The following is a 7,395-nucleotide window of genomic DNA, read 5'->3' as shown; positions in this document are numbered from 1 at the left end:
GAGTTAATTTGCATATGGCCTTGATTAGCCAATGAAAAGGGTAGCATCGTATGCCAATTACCATTTTTCTCTTTTATTAGTGTAGATAGATGTTTGATAAATATCTAGATAGATGATACATAAATGGAATATAGATAGATGATAGGTAGATAGATGACAGGTAAAGAGATGATAGATAGATAGATAGATAGATAGATAGATAGATAGATGATAGACAGATGATAGATGGATAGATATACATAGATGAGGTAGTATATGATGGATAGCTGATACATAGATGAGATAGAGATAGGTGATATAGATAGATAGATGATAGATAGAGATAGATAGATAGATAGATAGATAATAGATGAATAGATAATGGATGGATGATAGATGATAGATAGATAGATGATAGATAGGTAGATAGGATAGGATAGAGATATAAAAGCTATTTAGGGTACATTAGTTTTTGTGGCACTCTGTGAGTTGGAATAATGGAAAATATTTTTTTTAGTACCGCAACTGGATAGAGGACCTAATTTACTGCCAGGTATTAAGGATGTCATTAATTCCCTTCAGGCTCTGAGTGCATCCCTCCTGCAATCAGCACTCCCCGGCCCCCAGCTGTGGATAGTTCTGGCCTACAGCACTTTCTCCTGCAAAGGTATGTTTCATTCCCAGCTCTGTTTAAGCAATTTCTGGTGTGACACGGTAAACTCACCTGCTTCTCAGAACTTTGAAAGGATTAGGGGAAAAGTCCAGAACCTTGTGTACCTGGGATTAATCTTACCTCTGTTCAAAAAATAATAATAATAATTCTTCTCTCCAGCCCATTGCTTTAGAATGACACTTGGAGTAACATCTACTGTGAGAGAGATTAGTCTGCTCATTTGTCTTGCATTACAGTGTACATCATTAAAGACCCAAATACAAAAGGTATACACACAGTCATGAAGATTAAAAGTAAATTGCAAGCTATTTTGGTTCTTCAGAAGGAATTAATAGCATTACATTCCTTAATCTTTTGTAGAGGATTTACAAAGTAGTTTCATAAATATGATCTCCTTTAATTCCCACAGCAGCCCAGTCGGTAGGCTGAGCAGGTAATACTATTCCCATCAAATCCATAGATCTTATGGCTAGATGGGACTTGAAGATCTATCCTGCAGATAAGAAAACAGGTTTGGGGCAGTTGAGTTGACACACTGGTAGAGATGGGACAAGCAAACCTAGTTCTGACACCCAGGCTCTCCTACTACACCACAACGCCTCATCTGTCTCAAGTAGGGAAGGTTAAAAAGTGGTCCTTTGGTCTGTAGATGGCCACAAGGGAAGGAAGGAGAGTGAGGTGCTCACGGGTTTCAATAGAAGAATGTCTGTTTTGTGACCACATCAGCTGAGACCCCCACATTTGGGACCACCGCAGTTGGGGCATAGAACCCCTTAAATCTCCTGCAGATCGTGTGCCAATGTGGCAGCGGACGGAGAAATGAAAAGCGCCCCCCCCTCTTTCAGCCTTTCCAACTCCAGGGGACATTGGCTCCCAGTCAATGAATCCCACTGGCTCTCTCGGGATGCTTGGATCTGGGATTTCGGCAACTCTGAGAAAAAAAGAGAATCTCTAAGGCTGTGACACACAGGGCCCAACTTTTGTAAAAAATCTTGAAACCCCATGAGAACAAATTCCACCAAATTTTATAGTTTTCCTCCAGAATCAGAGCCATGGAGTAGTTCCAGGACAAGGATTATTTTACAGTTCCTGACTCCTACGACTGACTATTGATGTGGTGACAACCAAGCTAGGAAGGAAAGGAGAGGCCATTTATTTTATCAGGAAACCTCTGTGTCTACCTTCATGTTAAACAGCTACCATGGGAGAGGCAAAGGTGAGACCAATTGCCTAAGGCTTGTACTGCAGCCTCCTTCCCCTCCCGAGGTGCGGTAGTGTGTGGCCACCTCACTAAGCTCTTTTCTTGGCAAGCCACCAGGCATTTGGGACAGACAACTGGGCCACCGTGCCCCCGTGACACCAACACTGCTCAGACATCGGAGCGAGTAAGACAGGAATTTGATCTACAGATTGGTTTGGAGAGAACCACTCAGACTGGAAGGCTGAGCCCTGAAAAAGATCTGTCTCGCCAGCTGGCCAAAATAAATACACGCAAAAATAAAAGAAAGGGGAGAAAAGCAGATTATGAATAGTTTTTCCAGACATGCAATTCTAAACCTAAGTCCAGATATGTACTTTAGAAAAAAAAAAAGTGCCCTAGTGTTTTGAGCTATTTCATCTCTGGGAACAACATTATTTTACTTTAAATTTGCTTTGATTCAAAAAAACATAGAGTTAGATTAAGGAATGTATATGCATTTATGTGCAGTTTATAATTCTGAATATTAAAGCACATTAATATCAGACAGAAATGCATGTCAGTTGATTATTACCGATACCAAACATACATGACTACCTTCTATATCCCAACGGTTAACACCAACTGTGTTGTGAATTACTGAAATCCATGTTCACATTTTAAATTCTGCTTCCTCTCTGAGAGGTCAAATTTCCCCCCAAATAGTAAGTTAATGGACTTCAACAAACACTCATCAGATGCCTCCAACGTGCTGTGCGATCCATTATTGATTGAAGACAGCCTGGCTTTTATGTTGAGGGCAGAAAGAGAATGAAAGTGAAATTTTCCTTTTGGGGGGAAAGAGCTGATAAAAGAACTGACTGTTTACAACACTAGTGTTCATGTACCTTAGGAAAAAATGCATATCGAATTTGAAGAGGTTTGAATACTTTCATTAAGAAGAGGTGGGTATTGTTTTATTTCTGCTCATAATGAACATAGTCATCTTACTGTATTTTGAAATGGTAACATACATTGTTTTCAATACCAAGTCTCAAATAAAGACAACATCAGAGAAACAAATTTACCAAGAATAATATATTATGTTCTACAAGTTTCATAGCAGTCATATAACTAATAAGTAGACCATTTCAAAGTAAAGTCTTCAACAGTAAAGAAATAATTAAATACTATAATGCAAAAAGATATAATGAACTGCCATATTCCTCTGTTCTAATGTTTACAACCAGTATTACCATCCATATCCCAAATAGCTTTTTAATGAGACTGTTCTTCTTTTGTTAAATTGTGTCACATAAAACCCCCCAGAGAAATGAAAACGAACACAGTGATGAACAAGACATACAAAGCTCCCAGCTCCTTCAGCCTTGCTGAAGCGCTCATCCCCTACTCCACACACTCTCAAAGCAGCCAGCCTGACCTTTCTAATGGGCATCTTTTGAGAATCACAATTGTCATAAAAGGGAAGAGATCTTAATAACCAAGAAAGTTCAGATCCCACATAAGCCTCACACATTAAATATTACATAATCCCTTTACTCTGGAGTAGGAAAGATCAATATTCTAAGTATGATCATCTCAAATAAGCTTAAATGAATGATGTTTTTATATTTGGATAATAATGATATACTTTGAACCCTAAATTATGAGTAAACATTGTAATACAACGCACATAAACACTTCTTATTTTTGACAATCTATTTAAAAACTGTTAATTATGCCTTTGATGCCTGACCCATTTATATATGAGTTATATTATAAATGAAAATCAAAGAAAAGATGCCTTTACTTGGGCACCACATAGTTTGACTAATTTTCCATATCAAAGAATATTTATTCTTCTCCATTACAAATTGAGATAGATTGGAAAAGTACTCAGAAATATCAATCTTTATATAACCTGTCCAGGTTACTGTTGAATAATAATTTCTGTAGCAAAATATCTAAACATATCTTGTTTTGAAAGCTTTCCTATCAAAGAAATGTGGATTATAGGAGATGAGCATTAAAAGCTTTTCAAAACAAATCCACTCGTGTTGTATTGATGCTGCATCTGTACACTTCCTATGTTTAATTATGTCTTAATATGTGCTTACCCACATCAATGATGTCAGGCTTTGTGGTAAAACTCAGATTCATTATGTTTCTTTAATAGTGTCTAGCACATTATGGTGTCCATTTAATAAGAACCTTTGATGATGGTTACAAACCCCTGGCAGAACTCCCGGTTACCACGAAGATATCTTGTGTTTAAGTACGCTTTTCGGTGTAAAGGCAACTTCTGAGTGATGCAGTACTTCTCCACTGTGAATGCTCAGACAACGCACCTGCAGATTCTGATTCTGACCCTGGGGTGAGGCCCAGATGCTGTTTCTAATTGCTCCCAGGTGAGGCCAGTGCTGCGGTCCAGGAATCACCCCTGTGCACCCAGGGAAGAGAAATATTTCTAGGAAACCAGTGAAAAGTCTCTGCACCTTCCTGTGGATTTCCATAAGTTTTACTGTAAATAGGTTCATGCCAGACACTCCCTACTGTCTCAGCTGAATGAGTGACCTTCCTTGCCCTAAAGAAAGAAATTGCAAATGGAAACTATAAAGCATTAACAGTCTAGCTCTAATTTAAAGGAATTAAATTTATCCTTTTCCACTGGAATGTTCATTCATTAATCAAACATCAACCAAGTGCCATTGTCAGACAAGACAGAATTTGAAAAGGCACACACTTGGTATTTAAGGAGTCCGCAGTGTGGCAGAAAAGATGAAATATCCTCCCCAACACAACTGTACGGATGTGAAAAGGAATCCTGCCCTTGCACCGGTGTAAAACGGGTTGGGGGTTGGGTGGGGGGAGCTGAGGGGGGCGCACAGCTGTGACTCAGGGCCGCCTGGAGAGGAGGGCCGGCTGAAGACGGAGAGATGCAGAGTGAGAAATGGTCCACACAGTCCTATAGATTGAAATGTGGGTGCTTTCGTTAATGTTTTTATTTCTATAACCAAAATGCTTAACATTTAACCTAGGTCATGTTTACTTAAAGGGTTTTTCAGGGCTTCAAAGATTAGAGATTCTCAGAAAACTCTGGAGTTCTCCAAGCGAACCAGCCACGTCAGTCCCACCCGGGGACTCCATAGTAAGGCAGGTTCTTGGCCCCAACCCGGGACCCACTGAATCAGAACCCCCGGGCTGGGACCTAGAGTTCCGCTGAAATAAGCTTTCCACGCTCAACTTGGAAAACCACTGGCCTACCTCCTGGTACCCCCCAGCAACCCCAGGGGATCTGGTTCAATACAGTTGAGGGAAGGACTGAAATGTGCATTTGTAATAAGCATCCAGCCTGTCTGACACGGGTAGGCCAGGGCCCCATTCTGAGAGTCACTGAGTTAGAGTATTGTCTCAGGAGGGTTGAAAGAAAGAGGAAAGGATGTGAACAGAGTCAACAATAACAGATCGGAGAGGGAGGAAAAGAAAGTAAAATAGCTGTATGTTTATCCATATGAAGCCAGCCAGGAAGGAAAGGGTTTGATTCTGAATGCCCTGGGAAGAAAATCAGATCCAGGAAGCTGATACCTAAGTAACACACATTTCCTAAGTTTTAATGACAGTTCCAGGAGGATTTTTCATCACCAGGAGCAATTCCTCTTTCGGAGCAGAGGTCTCTGAGTCCAGCTCCTCTTGACATTACCAATGTAGAGAAATGCCTGAGTGCTTCCCTGCCCGATGCCCAAGAATTTGCTAAGCCATGGCCGTCTTTAAGGGATCGTCGTTTATTGCTTGTGGGTCACAGGAGAGCTTTATGGCAGAAATTCCTGTGGAGAGAGCTAGGTCACCATCAATCATTTCCTCTCAGAGGGTCCTTTTTCCTACATGTTTTTAGGGATAAGCCTCAGAGAGACTTGGTACCTAGAAAATAAAGTTCTGATTCAGTCGAAGCTACAACACTGCAGCACAGTTAATTACCAGGTTTCAAGGTGGGTTTTATCCTCTCTAATCCTCATTTTAAAGCACACTGGGTCCAGGTTATGCCAAACAGAAGATAAAACATGGAGCTGCTGGAGACCCCAAGGAGGCGGGGAATTGCTGGGCACCAAGCGAGAGTTTCCAGGGCACAGATCTCCTGAAACATGTAAGCTGCTGCCAGGCGGCTCCTTCTATAGCCCCGGCCTTGGTGGCCAACCTCCCTCTGCAGTTTAGGATCTGGGTAAAGAGCACAGGCCCTGGAGTCAGACTGCTGGACCCCGTAATTAATGTGTGACTTTAAGCAAATTACCTAATCTCTCTCCACCTCAGCTTTCTCATCTATGAAATGGGCATGTTGATCATAACTTCATTTAGAAAAGGTCTTGATACTTAGTAAGCCCTTAAGTGTTTTTATATTTCTACATATTTTCCGTAACATAGAACAGATCTAAGTAGGTAAGGAGATGGCACCTGAAATGTTATAGAAAACACCTGTATCATTGAAGGCACTTTGGGATGTGAACCACTCTTCACCTGGTCAAGAATTCATTAGAGCAGAATCCTAAAGAACCTCAAAGAGGAGCTTTAGCCTTTTTTTTTTCTGCTTTATTGGTATTCCCAATCCAAAGTACAGTGGGGCCTTGACTTACGAGTGTCCCAACTAACGAGTTTTTCGAGATACGAGCCATCTCTCGGCCGATTTTTTGCTTTGAGTTGCAAGCTAAAATTCGGGTTATGAGCCAGCTTCAGATACCCCACCCATCGCTAGTTGGCACAGCGAACGTCACAGTGAATGCCACAACATCAGCCCAGTATCACGTGTCTCACTCGTTCACTTTTTGATTTGACATACGAGTAATTTGAGTTACGAGCTCCGTCATGGAATGAATTAAACTCATAAGTCAAGGCCCCACTGTATTTCTAAAATAACATCTTTCTGTTTTTAAATATATCTTTATTGTTGAAAATATTACAGGTGTCCCCTCCTGCCCATTAACCCCCTCCACCCGACTTCCACCCCCTCCCTAGGCCTTCACCGCATGATTGCCTGTGTTCATGGATTAATCAAAACAGCATTTTTCAAATTTCTCAGGTTGCCTGGGGTTTTGTACTGTGACTCCTGCCTTAAATGTAGGACCTTGATGGACTACCTAATCTCTCTGGAGCCAAGTTTTCCAATCTGTAAAATGGAGTCCCCTGCTGTGAGGGGGGCCTCAGGAACAGAGTTGCTGTGTCACTGTGGGTGGAGGCTGCAACCGTCTCATGATCCCCAGCCACAGAGGGAAAGGGAAATTAAAACTTCCTAAGGCAGTGGTTCTCAACGTGTGGGTCGCGACCCCTTTGGCGGTCGAATGACCCTTTCACAGGGGTCGCCTAAAACCTTCCTGCATATCAGATATTTACATTACGATTCATAACAGTAGCAACATTACAGTTATGAAGTAGCAATGAAAATAATTTTATGGTTGGGTCACAACATGAGGAACTGTATTTAAAGGGCCAGAAGGTTGATAACCACTGCGAAGCCCTATGCAGAAATCCCATTTTCACAACCAAACCACAAAGCAAAGTCTAGGGAGGTAAACTACTA

The sequence above is a fragment of the Myotis davidii genome, unplaced genomic scaffold (assembly GCF_000327345.1).
Source record: "Myotis davidii unplaced genomic scaffold, ASM32734v1 scaffold304, whole genome shotgun sequence".
Classification (NCBI taxonomy): Eukaryota; Metazoa; Chordata; class Mammalia; order Chiroptera; family Vespertilionidae; genus Myotis; species Myotis davidii.
Note: the sequence above shows the minus strand (reverse complement) of the source record.